This window comes from Vulpes vulpes, chromosome 16 (genome assembly GCF_048418805.1).
Source record: "Vulpes vulpes isolate BD-2025 chromosome 16, VulVul3, whole genome shotgun sequence".
In the NCBI taxonomy this organism is placed as follows: Eukaryota; Metazoa; Chordata; class Mammalia; order Carnivora; family Canidae; genus Vulpes; species Vulpes vulpes.
In genome coordinates, this window is record NC_132795.1 from 92,643,893 (window position 1) to 92,667,419 (window position 23,527).

At 40.9% G+C, this 23,527-nt stretch overlaps 1 protein-coding gene across 3 annotated transcripts in view; it reads left to right on the forward strand.

Annotated features, from left to right (window-relative positions):
* Positions 1-14,741: 14,741 nt before the first annotated feature.
* AFTPH (aftiphilin) overlaps positions 14,742-23,527 on the forward strand; it is a 65,434-nt gene continuing 56,648 nt past the window's right edge. For 2 of the 3 annotated variants that reach the window (XM_072743092.1, XM_072743093.1), the window contains exon 1: positions 14,742-15,071. The gene's annotated coding sequence lies outside the window, so the exon portion shown is untranslated. The remainder of the gene's footprint in view (positions 15,072-23,527) is intronic. The other variant, XR_011998048.1, reaches the window with a different exon arrangement.

The window sequence follows — 23,527 nt, forward strand, 5'->3', positions numbered from 1 at the left end:
ATGTCTAAGCCTGATAAGAATCTTTGGCAGACTAACCAATGGCTGGGATAACTATTAGCATGCACTTCTCAATACTTGGAGAAATGAAATTTTCCACTCACCGTAAGCTGTTAAAATCCTAATGATCCCCCTGGAGCCTGGCCCTCTCAATTCCAACTAGCTCCTTTACAAAGGAAGGGGATCACACACACACACACACACACACACACACACACGAAGTAGCCATTCACACACACCATGAATAAAATAAATTGATCTTTGTTTCCTCATCCAGTAAGATACTCTAAGTCACTCCTTGACACATTGACTTTCTGGTAATCTCATCATTGATCCTTCCAAACACAGTAAGCTTTCTACCCACTACACAGTGACAGCAGCAGCTGGGTTTTGTTGGAAGATGCATTCATGTCAACTATGGAGAACATTCACTCCTACTCCCACTGCATCCCACACCACACAGCGGCCAATTATGAATGAAAGGCCAGGTTCTTTCCTCCTGAGCTTTTGTGGAGAGACTGAGAAAATCATTTCCTGGGGAAATGAAGGCTGAAAGCCCTGGCAGGGAAGGAGACAGTTCTCCAGAGAGGGGTAGGAGAAGGTTGGCAGGGACAAAGACATAAGGGACTGATGCCAAGAAGCAAGGTACTGAATGTTGACAGCAGCTTCTTCCAAGCCCTAAAGGGATTCTTTGTGGGCTCTAGCTTTCAGCAAAAGGCAACTTGCAGGAAGCGGTGAGGAGAGTTGCCCTCGCTTGATCCAGAGAAAAAAGACTGAGTAACGGCAGCCTAGGAAGCCCCAAATCAAACACAAGCCCCATGGCAGGTGGCCCAAAGCAGGGCCCAAGAACAGAGTGGAGGTTGGAGGAGGTTTGGGAAGCAGAGTCATACTGTAACCAAAAGGTGATCAGCAATAGAAGGAAGGAGAATAAGAGTCTCCTGTGCAGTTTTGCCTGCATTGAAAATGGAATTAAGAGTTAAAATAATAATAATAAATAAATAGGGGCACCTGGGTGGATCAGTGGTTGAGCATCTGCCTTTGGCTCAGGACATAATCCCAGGGTCCTGGGATCGAGTTCCGTATCGGGCTCCCCACAGGGAGCCTGCGTCTCCCTCTGCCTATTTCTGCCTCTCTCTCTGTGTCTCTTGTGAATAAACAAATAAAATCTTTAAATGATAATAATATTAACAAATAGCATCAAGAGACTCAAAATATACTCTACAAAATTGAGAATTTGCAGCATTTTGTTATTTAAGGGCACGTGTCAGATTGCAGTTAGATGTGTAGTTTAGCATATAGATCACATCATACTATATAGCTTAGCACATGCAGAGCAGATCACATTACTTATTACTATATTATTAGAGTTACTTTGCTCTTTGCAAAATGTGTCTTATAGAAAATGACCGTCTCCCCAAATAAGTGATGACTGAAGAAGTGGTTCTGTTGGGAGAGAAAAGTAATTATAAAGTCAAACATGTTAGAAAAGTCAGGCTTGAGGGGACCAAGTATTTACCTTTAGAAGTTATGCTAGAAAATGCTGCAAAAGTGCGTTATAAATCCACCAGTAGTTGAAAAGAGAAGAAACCAACAGGGCTATGAGGACGGGGGACACCATGGGGACATAGTTATATGCGGTAAAAGAGCACAAATAATATGAAGTTATGTGAATAGATTAGAGCTACTCTTGAAGATAAAAGAAAACACTTGAGTTGAAACACAAGCAGACAGGTGATATATTTGCTTTTTCCCACAGTTGGCTGTTCTTTAATTGTGCTGTTTATCTCCTAAGAACACTTGAGTGGTTGTGGTTGCAAAGCCAACTTTTTTTTTTTAAAGATTTTATGGACAAGCAGGCTTCCCACTGAGCAGGGATCCCAACATGAGGCTTGATCCAAGGACCCTGGGATCACGACGTGAGCTGAAGACAGATGATTAACCGACTGAGCCACCCAGACGCCCCGCAAAGCAAACTTCTGAGCCGAGATCTGAAGTCTCAATTCAAAGGGAATACATTAAGAGCGTCCCTATTGCTATAAATCCATGGTGCAGAATTTAAAACCCTGTATACATCGGTCTCAGCCTGCTTCCCAAACTAAGGCACAGAAGAGAGCCAGTCGTTACAACGTTAGGTTGAGAAAAGATGAGTTAACTCTGGGCTAACACTATGTTGGTAATTGAATGAATTCACTGGTTGCCTAAAAAGGAATGGGATGCTGGGAAAAACAAGACGTGCCCACCCGTCCAGGCATTGCCCCATCTCCTCTGCTGCCTTCTCCACTTCCTTCTTCCCTCACCTGTCGCCCCTTGTATTCTAGAAATGACCTCAGACCTGCTGTAGTTATCATCATATCCAAAACCAGACTTGCAGCCAGCCCTCTGATATGCTCCAAACTTACTACTCTCCTTTCCTTCCACTGTCTACCCTACTCTCCTGATTTAAGATATCATGGCATTATTTGTGACAGTAAAACATAGTAGAAAATGTGGAATTTGTTTGTTTTTTCTTAAAATATATAGTTGGCCAGATTATGGAGTACTATGAAGCCATAAAAAAGGAGAGAAAAGCATTATATGTACTGATGGGGGAAACATCCATCATCCATAATATACTGTTGAGTTGGGTTTTTTTTTTTTTAAGTAATTAGCCCAAAACACCATCTGGAGTCAGATGATACTATCTTTGTAAAATAAACGAAGCAAAACAAAACTACATAGATGTCTTGAGATTCTAAGGGTATGACTGAGGAACAACAGGTGATCTGCTTGGTTAAGGCCAAAGAGTCTTGCCTTGCTGGGTTGGGTTGAGTGTATACATACCGAGTGCATCTAGAGGTGAAGGTAGCGGAGAATGAAAGGCAGTTCTGGAGCAGGGAGGCTGGGAGGAGGCAGGTTTGGGAGGAGGATGAGTAGAAGAAAAGGAAAGGTGAGAGAGACCCCATAGAGAGAAGAACTGCTTTGAAGATGTCCTGCCAGCTTCTCTGCAAGTCATGTGGGAACGTGGTATGACAGCTACTTGCCAGAGCCAATTGTTCAGCTCAGAATATATTTTTTAAAGATTTCTTTATTTATTCATGAGAGACAGAGAGAGAGAGAGAGAGAGAGGCACAGACACAGGCAGAGGGAGAAGCAGGCTCCATGCAGGGAGCCTGACGTGGGACTAGATCCCAGTTCTCCAGGATCACGCCCTGGGCTGATGGTGGTGCTGAGCCACCTGGGCTGCCCAGCTCAGAATATTTTTAAAAATTCCCTGAAGAAGAAATGAAACTCCTCATTGAGTTTTAGGTTTATAAACTGTTAAAAGAACTTTTATTTATTTTTAAACCACTACAAAAGGAAGATAATGGAGCTGGTTCTTGCTGCCTCAAAGACCAGAAATCACACTGTATGGTCTTAAAGAAGAAAAACCCAGAGAAAGATGAGGGAGGAGAAGAAAAAAAATGCTTTGAATTTAATGGAATTTCATATACATATCTCCATAGGATTAAAACTAGGTAATTTCTGAACCATCATCATTTCCTATCATTGTTTTACCAGCTTCCACGACTGTAGGAACCTTTATCACAAGACTTTCTGTCCATATAGATGTAATAGGTTTATATTTGACATAGATAAAGTTCTGTAGAAAACCCATTTGACAGCAGTGGTGATTTTGTTTCCCCATAATCAATGACAACAGGGATGCCTGGGTGGCTCAGGGGTTGAGCATCTGCCTTTGGCTCAGGGTGTGATCCCGGGTCCTGGGATCAAGTCCTGCATGAGGCTCCCTGCATGGAACCTGCTTCTCCCTCTGCCTGAGTCTCTGCCTCTCTCTCTGTGTCTCTCGTGAATAAATAAATAAAATCTTTAAAAAAATGACAACAAAGAAAGCTGAACTTTGATGGATATCAGTGCACAAATTTATGCTAATCTGAGACCTTCATCATTATCCCAGTTGCCAGCTAACAAAGGCTTTTTGTTTAGTTCATTAGGTCTTCATCTCAGCTTCTTCATCAGCCAAGGGCAGGACATTTGCAACACAACATTGAATTAACAAAGTATTTTAGATCCAAGTGATTTGTTTGCTTTTGCTAGATTCCGTTGAATAAAAACTGATTCTCTTCTTTAAGAAAAAAAAAAAAGATTCATTTATATATTTTAGAGAGAGAGTGCATGTGCAGGAGCTGGGGGAAGGGCAAAGGGAGAGAGAGAGAGAGAGAGAATCTCAAGCAGACTCACCCGCTGAGCACAGAGCCCCACTTGGGGCTCAATCTCACAACCCTGAGATCATAACCTAAGCCAAAATCAAGAGTGGGCTGCTGAACTGACTGAGCCACCCAGGTGTCCCAAAACTGATTCTCTTCCAAAGGAAAAATATACTTCTGGTTTTTTGTTTCAAATTTAAATACAGTCATTGATGCTAATTAGACTTACTATGATGATCATTTCTCAATATATACAAATATTAAATCATTACATTGTACACCTGAAACTAATAGGATAATGTTATACTGTATGTCAATTATACCTCAATTAAAAAGAAATTCTGGGAAAAAATTGGTATTTGGGATTTTGATCAGGATTATGTTGAATCCGTAGGTTAAATTGGGGGGAACTGCCACCTTAACAATGTCAAGTTTTATGCTGCATGAACATTATAAATTTCCATTCACTTAGGTCTTTGCTAAACTTTCTCACAATGCTTTGTTAGCAGAATAAATGCCTTGCAGATTTTTGTCAGTTTATTCCCAAATATTTTGCCTTTAAATTCTATTGTGATGTCTTTCAAGTTCATTTTTTTCAATTGTTGTAGGCAGCATATACAAGTAGAGCTGATTTTTGTATATTAACCTTGTAACATGCAATGTTCTTATTTTTTTTTTTAATTTTTATTTATTTATGATAGTCACAGAGAGATAGAGAGAGAGGCAGAGACACAGGCAGAGGGAGAAGCAGGCTCCATGCACCGGGAGCCCAACGTGGGATTCGATCCCGGGTCTCCAGGATCGCGCCCTGGGCCAAAGGCAGGCGCCAAACCGCTGCGCCACCCAGGGATCCCCATGCAATGTTCTTAAATTCACTTTTCAGTTTTAGTAATTTTTTTCATAGATTCTAAGAGGATTTTTTTTTTTAAGTTTGTTTATTTCAGAGAGTGAATGAGAGAGCATGAGTGGTTGGAGGGGCAGAGAGAGAGGGAGAAGCAGACTCCCTAGTGAACAGGGAGTCTGACGTGGAGCTGATCCCAGGGCCCTGGGGCCATGACCTGAGCTGAAGGCAGACGCTTAACCAACTGAACCACCCAGGCACTGTTAAGAGTTTTCAATGTAAACAACCTTGTTGTCTGTAGTAAAGGGAGTCTTGAGAAATACCCCACCAGATAGATAGTGGTTGCTCTACATGGCTGAAAAGTTTAGAATTCGCATAACTGAAGATCTAGATTGCTAATCTGTGATGAAGCTGGCAAGAGTGAACTTCAATAACATTTCTCCAGGTTGGGTGCTAAAAAAGATGGATAACCTGGATTCTCTCAGCAGAAGCAGATTAGTGCTCCAGTATTCAGGGTGGACCCATTTCTGTAGAAGGTAACAGAGACTTAACACTGTTGCATCCTAAACATATGCATTCATTCATCCAATACACATTTGAGTATCATATGTGCATAATACTGATGGAAGGATAAAAGCACCATGATAAGCTCATAAAAGCTCCCAGGGGCTGGGAACCACCAACACCATTTCCTTAGTGCATGTTACTTAACATATTCTCTTTTGTACCTGAGTACAACCCAAGATTCAGCCCTGTTTCATCCCAGTCCAGGAACTGCTTTGAGAACCACAGGGAAGGGTCTTGGGACCCATGGAACACTGATCTACTTGAACCCGTGCTCAGGAGTTCTCAGGAGTCTATCTCCAACTCCATGCAGCTGATACAGTAGGAAGAGATCAGTTCTGTCTCCCAGTCGGTAGGGACACAACACTCGTGGAATAACCACATCAGTGATAGCTAACATTTGCTGGTACTTATCATGTTCCAAGCCCTGTGTTCAGTACCATATGTACAGCATCACATTTAGACCTCCTATAGGTTCATGAGGCAGAAACTATTAACAGTTGTTTTATTGAAATTTAAAATGTACAGAGAAAGGGCACAAAACATGTAAAATCTTTGCATGTACCTGATACTAGGCTGTAAACTCCTAAGGGACAAGGAGTATCTTGTTCATGTTTGTCTTCGCAACACCTAGGACGGAGCCTTAACATACTACTTGTTACATGGTTAAATAATAAGCTCATAGCCAAAAGTAAATAAACGGTCCCTCTGTCATTTATTTATTTATTTATTTATTTATTTATTTATTTATTCATGAGAGACACACAGAGAGAGAGAGAGAGGCAGAGACATAGGCAGAGGGAGAAGCAGGCTCCATGCAGGGAGCCCGATGGAAGAATCGATCCCAGGACCTGGGATCACAACCTGAGCCGAAGGCAGACACTGAACCACTGAGCTACCTAGGCGTCCCAGTCCCTCGTCTTGTTATCAAATTTTGGTGCACATCACTGTCACCTGTGGAACTGCAAAAGCCATAGGTGCCAATGTTCCAAGCCTGGGGATCTGACACAGTGGGAGAACCCTGATTCGGTAGCTGGATTTTTGGCCATATAAATATTTTCATTAACCTTTAGCCCTGGGCCGTTCTCAAACAAGAACACGTTTGCTACGGCTTCACTAAATCATATGGCTAGAAGTTTCACGATATGTATCTGTCATCTCTTCTAAGATGACTTTTTTACACAACTTTTCATCTCAAATGCTTAAAGTACTCTGGGGAATTTCGCTAAAAGGATTTTTAAACCCACACTTCCCACATTTTTACATCAAAAAAAGAATAAAAGTAATCATTGGAATAACAATGAAAATGTCTCCGGCAGTGCATAAAAAGGAAATAGGTACTAGGTTAAGAAGGAATCCATTAATATTATGGATATCAGTAGTATCCAAAGAATTTACAGTGGTATTTTATAAGAGCGATACTCTAAAATTTGCTCCATTTTTCTTGTCAAGAGAACCTTATCGATGTTCTATTATGACAAGAATGTAACTGGTAAAAAAAAAATTAGAAATGATAACTGTTTATGTCCAGAGAGGTTATAAACATACTAAATTTCATACCATCAATTTCATCCATTTCAATTACTCATTCAGCCAACAAATGTTAGATAAACACCATACTAGGCACTAGAGATACAGAGATGAAGAACTCAGTTCTTTCTCCTTAGGATAGAAGTTTCAGGGCGCCTGGGTGGCTCAGATGGTTAAGCATCTGCCTTCAGCTCAGGCCATGATCTCAGGGTCCTGGGATGGAGCTCCACATCCAGCTCCTCCCTCATCAAGGAATCTGCTTCTCCCTTTCCCTCTGCCTCTCCCCTCTGCTCCTGATCTCTCTCTCTCTCTCTCTCTCTCTCTCTCTCTCGTTTCTCTGTCTCTGTCTCTCTCTGTCTCTTTGTCTCAAATGAATAAATAAAAATTAAAAAAAATAAAGTTATAAGTTTAGTGAGGGAGACAGTTTAGGAAATTGGAAACGACAATCGATATGATAAGAGCAATATTATAGATACACACAAGGCACAACAGAGGCTTAGAAGAGAAGAAACAAATTTGAGGGGGGCAGGGAGTGCAGAGAAGATGTCAGTGAAGGTTTCTAGGAGGAGAAATTGCTGAGGAGGAATGATTCTTTGAATTTTATCTTAAGAAATGCATAGGAGCAACATAGTTGAAAGGAGTATCTGTCAGGGTTCTTAGTCACCAGCAACAGAATTGACATAGACTGATTAAGTGGAAATTTATTAAAACATTAGGTAGCTCACAGAATCTCCTGTATGACTCAAGAACGAAGCTCAGAGTCTGAACAGCCAGGAACCTCTCCCCAAATCATGCCAGAGATCTGGTCCAGTGAGGATGCTGCGGAAACTGGTATACCCAGGGCCACTAGCCCTGGACATGAAACACCAGCCGGCCCCTGCCGCCTCAGAAGCTGTCTCGCCAACCCGGCTACCATCACCATCAGAAAAAGTTCTCCATGGCTCTTGCTTCTATTTGTTAATTAGCTCCCAATTCAAAGTCTGGGGACGGGCATCTGTTCGGGAAAGCCTAGGTCACACGCTCCACCTAGCAGCAAAGGAAGTTGAGAAAGGAAGCATCTGCCCGCATTCATTGCCAATCGCCAAGTAACAAACCACCACAGGACTTGGTGCCTTAAAACAGCAGTGACCATCATTGTAACTGAAGATTCTGTGGGATGACTGACTGGGCTCAGCTGGTCAGAGCTTCTGCTCTAAGTGGTGTCTTACTGGGTCTAAAAATTATCTGAAGGGTCATCTGCCTGGAATGTCCAAGATGGGTCACGTCCATGGCTGGCTGTTGGCTGAGAGCTTAGAGTAGGTCACTTCTTCTATCCTCGTGTAGATTGGGTTCCCACAGCATGCAGCACTCGGGGGTTGTCGTACCTTTTACGTGCTGTCTCTCTTCTGGGACAAGCATACAAAGCAGCAAAGTCAGAAGCTCCAGATCTCTTAACGCTCAGTTCGAAAAGTTACGCAGCACCACTTCCACCCATTCTGTTGGTCAGATTAAGCCACAGGCTAGCGCACACTCAAGAAGAGCAATAAATGCCATCTCAAAATTGCAGAAGTGGCAAAAATCTGCAGCTGTCCTTAATTCCCCACATTGGCCCTTTCAGCCTTTATACTGGGAAGAAGGGGTTGCCTCCCATGTAGACTCATAAATTGGTGATTTTCCCAAACATAGGAAAGAGGTTCGGATTCTGAGCTCTTCAAAGAAAAAGAGAAAAAGGGGGGGGGGAGACAATTGCCCACTGTAAGAAGCAGGAAGAAGGGCATTTCAAGTAGAAGGAACAGTATTGAAAAGTCACAGAGGGCTGCCGCTGATACTACCACTTAAATAGTGCACTACTCTTGATAATATAATTCCCGCTGTTCTCTTGCTAACACTGCATTAGAACTGCTCCTTGTTGAACAGAGCTGTAATTCTACTGTATTTGTGCATATTAGAGGATTTAAACTAATTACAATTGATTTGGAAGTTGCAGTCCTTGCTTGTTTTCTCCTTTCTACAAATTTAAAACCCTTTACAAGAGCACTGTTTACAAGGTCTGCTCCAGAATCAGAAATGTGTATTTGACAATGATTGCCTGGGGAATGCAGTAATTTGAAAATAAATGTAAGGGAAACCCAGACTTCATCTGTATGCTTGGATATTTTTTTAATAGCCTTTTCTTTTACTTTGTATTATGAAATACTCTAAATAGCAGAAAAGTAAAAAAAAAAAAAAAAGCCTAATAAACACTAAGACATCCACCACCTGGATTCGGTTTAATAATTTCTAGCATTTTGCCATATTTGCTTTATCTCTAGGTATTTGGGGTATTTTTCTGAACCATTTTATTTTTTAGATTTATTTAGAAAGATTTATTTATTTGGGAAAGACAGAGCAAGCAGGGGGAACTGCAGAGGGAGAAGGAGAAGCCGACTCTCTGCTGAGTGCAGAGCCCGACGTGGGGCTCAGTGTCGGGATCTTGAGATCATGACCCAAGCCAAAATCAAGAGTCCGACGCTTAACCAACTGAGCAACCCAGGTGTCCCTTTCTGAACCATTTTATTTTCTTTTATTTTTTTAAAGATTTATTTATTTATGAGAGATGCAGAGAGAGAGAGAGGCAGAGACACAGGCAGTGGGAGAAGCAGGCTCCATGCAGGGAGCCCGACACAGGACCCAATCCCGGGACCCCAGGATCACTCCCTGGGCCAAAGGCAGGCGCTAAATCGCCGAGCCACCCAGGGATCCCCTCTGAACCATTTTAAAATAGATTATACACATCATTATATGTCAGGCATCTCCAGAAAGTAAGGACATCCTCATACAGATCCATAATTTCATTACCAGATCTTAAAAATTCACAATAATTCCTCAAGAACATTAAATGCCAATACACAGTCAGATTTCCTCAACTATCTCCAAAAATGTCGTTTGTTAACTGGTTCATTCAAATAACAATTCTGTCAAGAACCACAAATTGCACTAGGTTGTTATTTCTTTTACATTTCTTTTAACCTAGACTATCCCTTTTCAAGAGAACATGTTATTTGTAGAATAATCCATGTACTGGATTGGTACAATTGTTTCTTAGTAGTCCTGTTTAACTCGTTGCTCCAGTATTTCCTATAAACTGGAAGGTAGTTTTAAAGGCTTAATGAGATTCAGATTAGATATATTTGGCAGATGCTGTGTACTTCTGTGATCTGTGTATTTCACACTGCATCACACTGGGGGCTCATTGTGTCCAATTGCCTTTGTCTTTCACTTTGGGGAGGGACACACAAAAATAATGCACGCAGGTTGGGTGAGACAAAACAGTCTAAGACAGGATTCCAGCAGGACTAAAGGTGTGGATAGAAGTGACAGTGAGCCCCTTGGGGGTTGCTGTCTGCTTCTGAGCCCTTAGCTTTGGGCTGACTCAATTACCTGAGAGGAGAGACACTCATCTTGATGGTATTAATGAGGGGAGGCAAAGATCCCGGCTGGAGTCTGAGAATAGAAGAAGAGTAAGGTCCCGGCATAGCCCCTGCTCAGGTCTCTCTTGCCTTGTTCTGGAAGATGTCTGGTCTGATTTCCTATTAGGAAAAGCACCACAGCAACATTTTACTTACAGGAGTCTACAGACCTATAAGAATTTAGGGTCTGGCATACTTAATATGGAACCGGAGGCCAGAGCCTCTGAATTATTGTCTCTGTCAGCTGTAACATGCCAGTGGAGACCCAAAATGCTAGTAGGAAGCTCTGAGAAAACCATTGGGGCGTTTTGGCTCCTGGAGTGATTTTTTAAGTTTGGGGGAGCAGTAGCAGTAGCAGACAGTTGGGGGACCTACAGGCTCTACAGGGACTGTGTGAGAATCAGGAGAGATAATATACTCAAAAGCGTTTTTGAACAGTTGAACAAATCTTAGATATTAGCATTAGCATAATACATCAGGAACTCTCTCTAGGATGCTGTTTGCAATTTGTCATTTTAAATTAACTGGCTCAGGAAAAGCTGTTTTTTAACTTGAAAAAATGAATACAGAACATGTCAGAGAATTATATAACACACACCCTGTACCCTCCACCTAGAATTAAATATAAATGGCTTGAACAAAGCATCAAGTTGTATGTCTTAAGTAAATACAACTTTTACTTGTCAGTTGTATCTCAGCAAAGCTAGAAAAAGAAGAAAAAATGTAAATGGCTTGCCACATTTACTTCAGATTTTTTTTTTTTTTTAAGATATAAGACATTGCAATTACAGGTAAAAATCCACTTTGGTGCTTTCTGACCCATCCATACTGGCCTCTAATGACTTTTGTGTATCTTATTCCGGTCCATATTTTTGTACTTTATTATACAAAATTTATATCCATTAAGTACTGGTTTATTTTTAAAACTCACATACACTATAAAATTCATATCACATTTTACCCATTCTGAAACCTCATTCACTTTTGTTTTTATAATCATTGATACCTACAGGTCTAGTTTATTTAAGTGCTGAAAAGTAATCCATCTATGAATATATTATAATTTATTTGTCCACTAAAAAGTATTACTTAGCCAGAAAGCATTTACTGGGTTATAAAATGAGATCCTAGGAAAACGTGTAGATGAAAAGAACCTTGGAAGTCATCTGGTGCAGGGTTTCTGAAGCTGTGGTTCATAGACCCTCTTCCATGAATGAGCTCTAGGAGGTCTAAGAAATTTGAATGTCTGTGGGATGAGCATTTTCTGCAGAAAGGGTCAAAGCTTTGACCATATACTCAAAGAGATACATGCGCTAGTTACTTGTCCTAAAGGAGTTGAGGACCTGTGATCTAGTTTCACTCTCTCATTTGACATAGAAGAAGACTGAAGTCCAGAGAGGTTAAGTAATTTATACAAAATCATAGTGACAATAGATCCTGTTCATGAACCCAGGTCTATGTTATTCTTTTTCCAGAATATCACATTGCTAGGGCTTTATGCTTGTTGATTTCTTATGTAAATGAGTTAACTTCCTTTCAACTTTTAGTCTATAAAGTATAATTCTATCTTTTTTTCTTTTAATGATTATCCACTGCTGGTAAGGAAGTGGTAAAATTGGTACATTCCTATATTACTGGTAGTATTGTAAACTGGCATAGTCTTTTGGAAAATAATATGAGATGATAAAGTGCCAATAAAACATTAATATCTTTTTGGCTCATTTTTATATTGAGAAAAAAGTCCTACAATTGGACAAAGCCACATGGACAAAACGTTCATCAGAGTATTACTTGCAATGGTGGAAAATATCTACTAATAGGATAACGGATAAATCACAGTATGTCCACTCCATTGAATACCATGGAGATCATTAAGTCTTACAAAATGTTAAGCAATAGAGGGAAATGCTTACAACAAAATATTAAGTGGAAAGTTAGCTTTATTTAGTTATGATTACAACTTTGTAAACAATCTACACAAAACACTAGAAGTACATACAACACGTGATAAACGGTCATTTACTTTTTCTTTTCTTTCTTTTTTTAAAGATTTATTTATTTATTCACGATAGTACTTTTTCTTTTCTTGATGCAAATTCTTGGGTAATGAAGTTCTGGTCATAATTTTTAGAAAGTAAACAAAAATAATACCATCATTAGATCCAAATGCAGTGATTTTTTTCCCCCAAATGCTTATGTTTCCTACAGACTCATCGTCTTAAAAACATTGAGAAACAAAGGCTGTCCTTTTGTACTACACTTTAGTAGGCTTTGGAATGCTGCTCCGACCCCTGTGTAAGATTACCCATTACCAGCTGGTTGATTGCACTCACAAGTCATCTGACCAAATAGCTACCCAATCGCCTTATTCAGAGTTGGACACTGATTTCTAAATTGTTGTCCTCAAGTGGATAGAATTGGCTCCTACATTTATCTCATTAAAAAAAAAAAAAATCACTTTGGAATCGTATGTTATGTGTGGATCAGGGACCTACTTTTTCCAAAATCAGGGTTTTCTTTTTTAACGTTCTGATGTCTGAGTCCACTATTTCAATGCAAACATTTTCCTGGTGTAGGGTCTGCTTTAAGGATTTTACATGTTCTTCTCATTCCGAGATCTCTGTGCAGCAGAGCTCTCAAATTAGGACGAGCACGTGTTCATCTAAAATTAATTCATTCCCAGTCTCCACAACGAACACACAAATACTTTTCCTTCTTTCCTTCTCGGTCAATAATCATTTATGGTGACATAGACGTGCATTATTTTATTTATTTATTTTTTTCCCCAAGCCTGCACGTGAGCTACACCAGCAGGGGGCGAAATACAATAGGAATTTGACAAGCCATACAGATTCTTTTTTTTTTTTTTTTTCTTTAGTGACTGAGCAATAACCAAAAATCCAGTAGGACCCACAAAGCAGTCGGTGCTCCCACTGAAAGTGATGCAGTCTCCGTATTTCTTACAGCGATTTGAGTTGTAAAAAGACCAATGTAGCGCTCCAAGTTAATTTGTCTAGAACATTGCAGAGGCGGGATCAAACCGTGATGAACTGCTTTTGTCCTTATCTTTCCCCTGATTTGTATAATTCCTCCACTCAAGGGGGAGGGAGGCGGGGGGTGGACACTTCTCTGTGGCTGAGGGGGTGTTTTCCATCCTTGCTTCTTTGCGCAGCTCTGGAGCTTGGCTGTCTTGGGACTATTTTAAATTATTCAAATTGCCGGTGCGGGTTTGCCCAAAAGTGAGGAAAATGAGCGCCCGGCAAGCAAGCGGGGCTCCGGATTTGCAGGCTGGGTGCCCCGGTCGCCTGGTCCTGGACGATGAACAATGATCCTTGAAGCCTTGGAGTCTCCTTTTTTTTTTTTTTTTTTTTTTGCAGTGGTCAGTGTTCGAACAGATACTTGTGATAAAAACGAGGGGGAAAGGTCACAAAAACGCCAATGATCAGCTGCTGGAGGCTGACAGCAGCAAAAAAAAAATCCATGATGAACCAGGGGAGCGCACACGTCGACCTGACACCTTCGGCTTCCTTGGAGGGTCTCCCTCCGTTAGCAAAATTCCCGATTTAAAAAAAAAAAAAAATTTTTTTTTGGGGGGGGGGGAACATATTAGCTACTGGTCTCAAAAGCCCATGTGTCCGTCTTCGGCGGGGGCGCTCCCTCTGCTCTATAACAATCTCTTTGTTAAGGTAGCAAAACCAGCAGCTTCCTCTTCTGCGAGTTTAAATTAAAAATGAGGAACATTGGACTGAATTTAAAAAAAAAAAAAAAAAGTCGATTTACGGGGCGGGGGGAGGGGAAGGGCAAGCTGATCAGGGCTCTCCGTGGTGGAGCAGTCACGGTGCAGGAGTTCACAAAATCTTGGCAACTGTTGTTTGCAGAGCGGGACACTTGGCTCGGTCCTGCCCGCGCGCCGCCGCCGCCCGGCTCGGGAGCACCCGGCTGGGGAGCCCCCGGCCCCGCGCGCAGCTCCCGCGGCAGGCGGGCTGCGCAAAGACGTCTGTCCCCGCAACGCCTCGCGAGGAAGTAGAGGAGAAGGGCAGCCTGCCCACACCCAAAATGGCGGCAGGCACGCCACGCGACCGCGCCTGCGCAGGGGTAAGCGTTCTGTGACACTAATTCCCCCTGGAGTGTCCTCCCCCGCCCCCCCCAGCAGCCCCCGCCCCCCTGCACCCACCAGCGCCCGGCCCCGACCTAGCCACCTGCGCCCGGAAGTGACGTGTCGGCGGCAGCGGTTCCCCCGCTGCATGATGGGAGAGTGTGTGGAGTGGGCGGGGGGTCTCGGCGGAGGAGGAGGTGGAGGCGGCGGCGGCGGCGGCGGAAGAGGGCGGAGGGTAATGGGATGGGGGTCCCGCGGCAGCGCTGAAACTCCGGGTGGGCGTCCATGGCGCTGCTTCGCTGACGGGGCTGGGAGCAGCCTGCCTTCCGCTCTCTCCAGCTCCGCGTCGGACTAGCCGGTCCTTCCCCGGGGAGCCAGTTACTCCCCGGGCCCCTGAGCCATGCCCATCGCGGCCGCCCCGAGCGAGCCAGGTAAGCGCCGCCGCTCCGCGTCCCCGGCCGCGCGGGGGCCCCAGGGGGCGGGCGCCGGGCCCGGCCCACCGGCGGGACCGTCGCCCGGGCCGGGAGGACCTGCCTGCCGCGGAGCCTGGGACTGCGGGGCCGGGGACGGTGCCGGCTCTGCGGGCCTGCGGGCTCCGGACTGGGGCTCTGCCCTCTTCCGCGGCGGGTGCGGGGACGCCCGCGGCGGCCGCGAAGCGCTCAGGCTCGCTCCCCGCCATCCCGGGCACCGGCCGGGGCAGCGTGAGCCCTTCCCGCATCCGCGGCCGCCGCCGGCTCGCCCTGCCCCTCCGCTTCCACCTGCCCGCAGCTCCGGCCGGCCGCTCCCTCCCTCCCTCCCTCCCTCCCCGGCGCTGGAGAGAAGTTTGGGGCTCTGCTCCAGCTTCCTCTTTTTTTTTTCTTTTTTTTTCCCTCCCCCTTCCTCGTGACAGGTGTAAACACTGCCTGCTTCTCCCAGGCCCGAGGCCGGCTGCGACCGGAGCGTGGCTGCTTCCGAGGGTCTCTGAAGCAAGCGGGTTTTGAGACCTCCCAACAGGCAGAGCTCATGCATCCCTTCCCGAAAGGGACCTTTTCTGCCCCTTTCTTGCACTTCTCAAGAAATATTCCGTGTCTGCTCCCCAGATTGCGTTCGCAAAGTTGGACCATTATTCTTCACGCGCCCAGTCTGGCAGGTGCAATGTCTTGCTCGGGCAGAGGACAGGAGTAGAGGGTGAACGGTCCGAGGGTCTTTTCTCCCATTAAGGAAGTACCGAGTGGCTAGTTTTGTTGTTGTTGTTGTTTTGTTTTGTTTTGTTTTGTTTTTCTCCTAGAGGTTAATGCAAGTTTTCGCTCGGTTTCCCACCGAGCCTTCTCTTTGGGGGCCGAGGAAGGGACTAACTCACACTTGTAAGTGTTTCATTGGGGGCATCAGAAGGGGGACAAGTGAGACAAAAGCAGTGGTCCCGGTTCCAAAGTTCTCACTTTAGGGGAAGAAAAGTAAAACTTTGCTTTTGAGCTTCTATCTTCCCTCTTCCCTGGCTTTCACGGAGGGCTTTCTCCTCCTCCCAACTGGGGTTTTGTTTTTGTTTTTGTTTTTCTTTTGAGGGTGGGAGAGGGACCCAGTTTGACCCCTGGTGTTACATTTAATTGTTATTCTCAGGGAGCCTTTGAGACATTGGAATGTCTGCCAGACTCCAGGGGAAACAAATGTTTCAACACTATTCCGTTGATCTAATTTGCAGTTTATCTACATTTGATATGCTTTGCCGGCCTAAATGTTGACTTTCGTAGTAGTCATTCTTAACTCTTTGCAGAAGTATCTGTGTCTGTACAGAGTACCTAGGGCAGCCTTGTACCCTTGTACCTGCAAGATATTGCAGATGGATTTAAAGATCTCGTATAAAAATATTCAGCCCAGTAAATGACACCTAGTAAATTCTCATTAGATCGAATTCCTTTATGTATCAGTTAGATATATTAATTGACCTTCAAAGCATAGGTATATTTTAAAACCTTTAAAAAGCTCTTGTAAGAAATTCACTAGAATTCCCATAATATGTAGGGCATCTGTTTTTCTGTTTTCTGGTTTTTGACCTAGAGACTATTATGAAAACAATTCTGTATCCGATGTCTCCCTTATTGGATACTGAGCCCATAATTGCATTGATAAATTTTGCAGAATCCAGTTGTCTTTATCAAAATTTTGTGATCTAGATGAATCCTCTTATGAAACATCATTTAAAATTGTAATTTGTTTTACTTGCAGTTAGTTAAAAGTTACTCCAGAAAACAAGTGAAATTTGAGTACCAAATTTTCATTTTTGTGTGAGATCCAAAGTGCTTCCCTTAACAGTCTAAAAAAAGTCTTTGAATAGCTTCTCATTGAGGAATTACCCCTTCTCTCCTAACCCTACTTCCCAAAACTCATAAAAGGAGGCCATTAAGTATTTAGGTATTTTTAAACTGTCATAAATTATTTAAATCGAATGTTTATATTGTAATTAACCTACAATTCCAAAGTTAAAAAATAAGTACTTTATTCTCTCTTAGCACTTTCAGTTCCTCTTTAACTAGGCTAGTGAACCTTTCCAGCCTGACTTAGTAAGTATTTATAATTTTTACACAATTTGCAAAATGTCTGGCATTATATGGGATATATATATATATGTATGTGTATATATCTCTCTATATGTGTATCTCAATTCAATAATTGGTCTTTTCTCAGAGTGTGTGTTTGTAATACAATCACAGGTCCTTTTGCAACTTTATGATAATTGCTAGCACTAATATACACTACTTACTATGAGTGTGAGATACTTATCTAAGCGATTTATATAGAGTATATTAACTCATTTAATCCTCATAACAACCCTATAAACTCGTAGGTGGTATTATCCCCATTTTTCAGTGAAGAAACTGAGGTACAGATGTTAAGCAACTTGCCCAAGGTGAAACAGCTGGTAACAGAACCAGAATATAGTATAGTTTTGCTTATCGTATTTATGTAGTTTTAATACAGTTTTTAAAACATGCAAAACTATACAATATATTTTCTGGGAATCTTGGAATAGGTAGCAAAAGTATAAAAACATTCATGGGAATGATAAATACCAAATGAGAATAAAAGTTACCGTTGAAGAACTGAAGAAGAATAAAGGATCTAGGAAGGGCCTTTGTTTTTGAACCATAGCTTTGCTGTTTTAAAAATAAATCTGTAGCAGATTTAGTAAAAGGGTACTTGATCATTCATTAATTTTTTTTTTCTAAACTTGTGTGCTTGAAATCATAATAAAAGATCGGGTTTATCATTTTAAAAATAAAGTATCACTTGTCTTTCAGCATTGTAGATTTTAAAAGAGGACAGGGAAGTAGCTAAGTGTTATTTTGTATTGACTTCCTTTTAAAATATATGAAGTTCCTCTGCAGTAACCTCCCTTGCCTGCCTGGGCTCTCCTCTTACTCCTGCCAACCATCTCCAAAGCCCTGTATCACACTCTTAGTTTCTATTTCTGGCCTTAACCTGGGGATAAGGCTCATAGGTCTGGATTAGACCTATTCCCTAGGAAAAGGAAGAAGTCAGAAAATGTACACTGGGGAGGAAGCAGAGAGGTGGGGAGTCTGTGTTCATTAGTTTGGGGGAAATGAAAGAAGAAGGCAAGTAGATTTAACACCCCCTCCTTTCTTCCTCAATCACCACCATCCCTGTTTCAAATACTAACTTAAGTAAACCTTGCAGAGATAAATTGCTAGTAAATTAAAGGTTGTCTGTATGCTCAAAGCTTAATTTATAAGCACTGTTTTGGTGAATAGTTCTCAGAGGAAAATATAGTAGTGAATTAGAATAAATTCACTGTAGGTTCTATTTATGTAAATACTTACAATATGCTGTAAGCCATTTCAACTAAATCTCTAACACCGTGGTAGTCTCTACCTTTGCTTCTTACTGCAATACGCGAGGCTTTATTCTAGATGCTGGGGATACTGAAATGAACAAAAAAGAAAAAAAAATAGCCCTCATTGAGCTTTTCTTGCATTTGTATGTGTGTATGGGGAAAAGAAAAAATAAAATATAGAGATGGCATATGATGTGAAGTGTCACAGAGAACAGTCCATTTGGAGGGATACAGGAGTACAGACTTTTTGTCTGAGACAGGAGTGGGAGGTGGTGGTTGTTGGGGTTTGCTGTTGTATGTTGGATGGAGTCAGAGAAAGCTTAAGACCTGAAGTTGGTGAGGAGAATATGGGCGAGAGCGGTAGGAGCAGAAGTATGCCTGGAATATGCAAAGCATTGCAAGGGGAAGAGTAGTATATGTGATCACAGAGTTAGAGGGTGAGAGGGCAGTGTGCAGGGCTTTGTAGAAATTCTAATGACTTTGGCTTTTTACTGTGTGAAATGGGAGGCCATTGCAGGACTTTTGAGTAGAGATGTGACATAATCTATGTTTTAAAAGGATCCGGCTGGGGAAGAAAAAAAGGATCTGGCTGGCTGCTGTACGAAAAATAGACTATAGGAGTGCAGGAGTGGAAGCAGGAAGATTCCATTAGGAGGTGGTTACAGCGATATGGACAGTTTCTTGAATTGGAACCTCTAGTAATTTCCCCATTGCTAAATTCAGAAAATTTCCCTTCTGAAAATTCAAGGCCCTCATAGCCTACTTTTTGAGCATACTGCCTACTTCCTTCATATATCCCGCATTCTAACCAAACTCTATTAATGTGACTTACTGTTCTTTGACACTTGCCCCATACTTTATTTTTAGTGTCTGCTGTTACTTGTAACAGTTAAAAGCCTTTTCATTTCAAATTCTATCTCCATGAAGCTTTTTCTCATTTTTGCCATTCTTCCTCTTTCCAATCAAGTAAGGTCTTTTTCTTAGAATCCTTATAACTGCATTTTACTTCATTTGATGTGTATATTCTGGTTTGTGTTAATTACTTTTATTTTTCTTTTATGTGTTGTTCCCCTTAAATAATTGTAGTTTACTTTAAGATTGTGACTCCTTTTACTCATTTCTGCCTCTTATAGAACCTAGCACAGTTTTGTATGTAATGCTCAGAAATAGTGGGGATATATACTTTAATGCTCAGAAATAGTGGGTATATATACTTTAATTTTTAAAAGTAGTCTTTTATTACAGGAGCATTGTAGAAAATTGGCAAGCAAAAAAAATTAAAAAAAAAAAAAAACAAGAGGAAAAGAAAATCACATTCCTGCTGCTCAGAAATCCCCCCGTTAACAGTTTTGTAGATTGTTTTGTGTTAGTCAACTAATCTCCTCTTACCATTTTAGAAAATTTTCATCTAAACTAATATTCAGGGCTATATTCAAATTCTTCCCCAGGTAACCCAGAAATATCCCTTTATAGCTGATTTGCCCAAATCAGCATCCACTGCACGTTGTATTTTATTTTTCTGGTTATTAAAATTATGAGAGGATAATGTGTTTTTTAGAGAATATTTGGAAAATGTGGAAAAGTGTAAAGAAAACTGGTATGTCCCTTGATGGCAGGGACCCATCTGTTTTAATGCCTAGCAGAGAGTAGCACTTAATAAATACATGTTAAAAGGAATAATATGTGTTAAAAGGAATATTAGTCATCACACTACAAAGAGATAACTAAACATTTTGGATTGCATTCCATTTTTTTCCCCCTGTGGGTATATGAGTGTCATATACACATGTACGTATGAATCATGTTGTATCTTGGTCAACAAGTTTGTGATCTTTGACTTTGTTTTTGGTTCTTTCTGTAGGACTGAGTCTTAGATGCGGCGTTACTAAGAGAAAGGGAAAACCAGTTGCTTTCCAAGCGGTTGTAATAAAATCACTTACCTACAAGGAGTGTTTGAGAGTACCTGTCTTCCTTTAATCTCCTCAGGTGATGAGTAAAAAAGCAGTTTTTAAACTGGTTACCTGAATTTTTATTTTGGATTTAGGCTTTTCAGCAGTATGGAATATTTGCATAATTTAAATATTTTTGAAAAGTTTAAATACGAGATGTGTTCTTATTTGTTATGCAGTTAAAATTGCTTAATGCTGTGTTGTTTTAAAAATAACTGATTATGTTAGTAAGCTATTTAAGTACAGGAAATACAGTATTATTTTCTGGAACTATATTGTGCAGTACAATAACTTCTAGCACATGTGGAACTTTTAACAAAGCTAGTCCAAAGTAGATGTGTTCTGCATGTAAAAAACACACTGACACTAATGTTAAGATACATGTTTTAGGTTGGTTACATGTTAAAATAATATTTTAGATGCTTTGGGTTAAGCAAAATATAATTTCATCTGCTTTTTAAATTGATTGTTAAAAAAGTTAAAATTGTATATGTGGCTCATAGTGTATTTCAGTTGGACTGTCGTGCTCTGGAGCCTGACACTGACTTGTTTTTACGTATGGAAAAGAAATGTAAGATTAACTTCACTATTCTGAAAAGCAGTAAGTTTTTAAAAGCCAACTTCTTACATTTTGATATGTCAATATATTTTTCATAGGATATAGTTTGCAGTCATCTTTCAAATTATAAGTGTTTGATTATAGACTATAACTTACTGCAGGTCTTATGCTGTCAAAGAAATATATACAGGAAGACTTGGGGAAGGGTTTTAGGAATTTACCTGAGAAATTGATCCCTCATCTAAGAATTGAAGAACATGTAGGAATGTTTTAGGCATTGGGACTGCAGGTACAAAGGCCCTGTGGCACAAAAGAATGCATGCTTTCAGTAAATGAAAGAGGGCCTAGTTTAGAGTATTGGAAACAATAGAGGAAGGGAAGAGGAGGTGACTGAAGAGGTGGTAATGGCTCATATAGACTTTATTAAAGATTTTTTTTAAAAAATCTTTAGGGCAGCCCCAGTGGCACAGCAGTTTAGCACCGCCTGCAGCCTAGGGTGTGATCCTGGAGACCTGGGATCAAGTCCCACGCCGGGCTCCCTGCATGGAGCCTGCTTCTCCCTCTGCCTGTGTCTCTGCCTCTCTCTCTCTCTCTCTTTCTCTCTCTGAATAAATAAATAAGTAAATCTTAAAAAAAAAAAATCTTTATCACAAGCAGGGAATCAGTGTGATCAGATTGACTTTTTAGAAGATTACTTAGGTTGTGCATGATTGCATACCAGTCAGGAAGAGGCTGTTTAAGTGATAATGGCAGCTTAGACTGGAACAAGTCACAGAAGGTGAAAGGAAGTACAGATATTCTAGAATTGAGGGATTTATGAGATACAAATCATTCTTTAGAAGATAGGGGAAGGTGAGGAGCTTTGTCAAGGGTGGTTCTTATGTTTCTGATTTAGTAACTAGGTGGGTGGAGGGGCCATTCCCTGAGTTAGAGCACCCTGGAAAAGGACTAGATTTGAGGAAGAAAAGCTTTGAGTTTTCTTCCTGTTAAGCTTGGTTTGAGTTGAAGAATTCAAGTGCAGAGAACTAATAGAGAGTTGGCCTGGCAGGTCTGGAGCTCTGGTTTGAGAGCAGGGTTGTAGGAATAAATCTGGGAGGCCCAGAACATGGTAATTAAAGCCTTAGGTGGATGAGATTGTTTAGGGGGGACGTTGAATAAGAAGAGAGCCTGCATGAAACCTGGAAGAACCTACACTACTAATTTGGATATGTTTCATACTTAACAAGAAAATGTGAATTTGTTTTGAGACCTACTTGTAAAGTGAAAGTAAAGAGTAATTAAATTAGATCAAGTAAGTTAAATATTTCTGTTTGAAGTGTGTAATCGAGCAAATAATCTAACACAATGCTTATTTGATTATTTGGAAACATACCTTTTTCCTGCATCAGAAAACAAACTGGGCTTCCCTTCTGAACACGCTGAAAACAATTATGAATAACTATCGGTTCTTTTTGTTAACATTACCAGAACTAAGGAAAAATTATATAATTCTCTCCATAAATACTGTAATTGTCTCCATAAATTTTGAAACTCACTTTTAATTTTTTTTAACAAAACAACTTAAAAAAATTATTGGATAATTCTGCATTATGATAAAATGTATATACCTCCAACCAAAAATCATTATTTTAATTTAGGGGGACTAGTAATGCCCGCTGTCACCATTACTAGTAGATTTGATATTGGAGACATGAGCCAGCACAGTCAATAAGGAAAAAGACATAAGAATTGGAAAGGAAATGGTCAGACTATTCCAGTTTGCTTATGATGTGATGGTATACTTTACAAGTAATAGGAGCTTTCAATTTTATAAGTAGCACTTAGCAGTTAGAAAATAGAAGAGGAGACCCCATTTTACATGAGCAGAAAAAAAAAAACCTAACAAGTTTAACAACAAATGTAAAAATCCTACATTGCTAACATTGAATTTTTCTGTTGCATAAAATAACAATTTTGTGTTTAGATAATAGAGGATATCATTCCTAGTTCACATCTTATTCTTTAAATGTTAATTTTAAATGATATTTTCCAAAGCAAGACTTCTAGGAGTAGGATCTTTAATATTTGCATATTTCTTAATGAGACCAAAGAAATAAAATGAATACTGTTTCTGCCTCACGCACCCTCCCAGGTGGATATTTTTTTGTTGTTGTTTTCTTCTTAGTCATTGCTTATGTTTTATAGTATTTTCTATTTTGCTATAGTTAATCATCTCTCATCTCAATTGTTCATTATTTGGATGCAGAAATGTTGACCTGGAGTATTTTCAGGTAAAACACTTCTGCTATAGTGACACTCAGAATCTGAAGCATTGATTTATTTTCTTAAGACTTTTTTTTTAGTAGCTATTTATAAAATTAATGAACCTACATTAAGAAATAAATTAACTCTTTTTGCACCAAATATTTTTTTTAAGATTTTATTTATTTATTCATGAGAGGCACAGAGAGAGAGAGGGACAGAGACACAGACCAAGGAGAAGCAGGCTCCATCCAGGAAGCCCGACGAGTGGGACTCGATCCCGGGACTCCAGGATCACGCCCTGGGCTG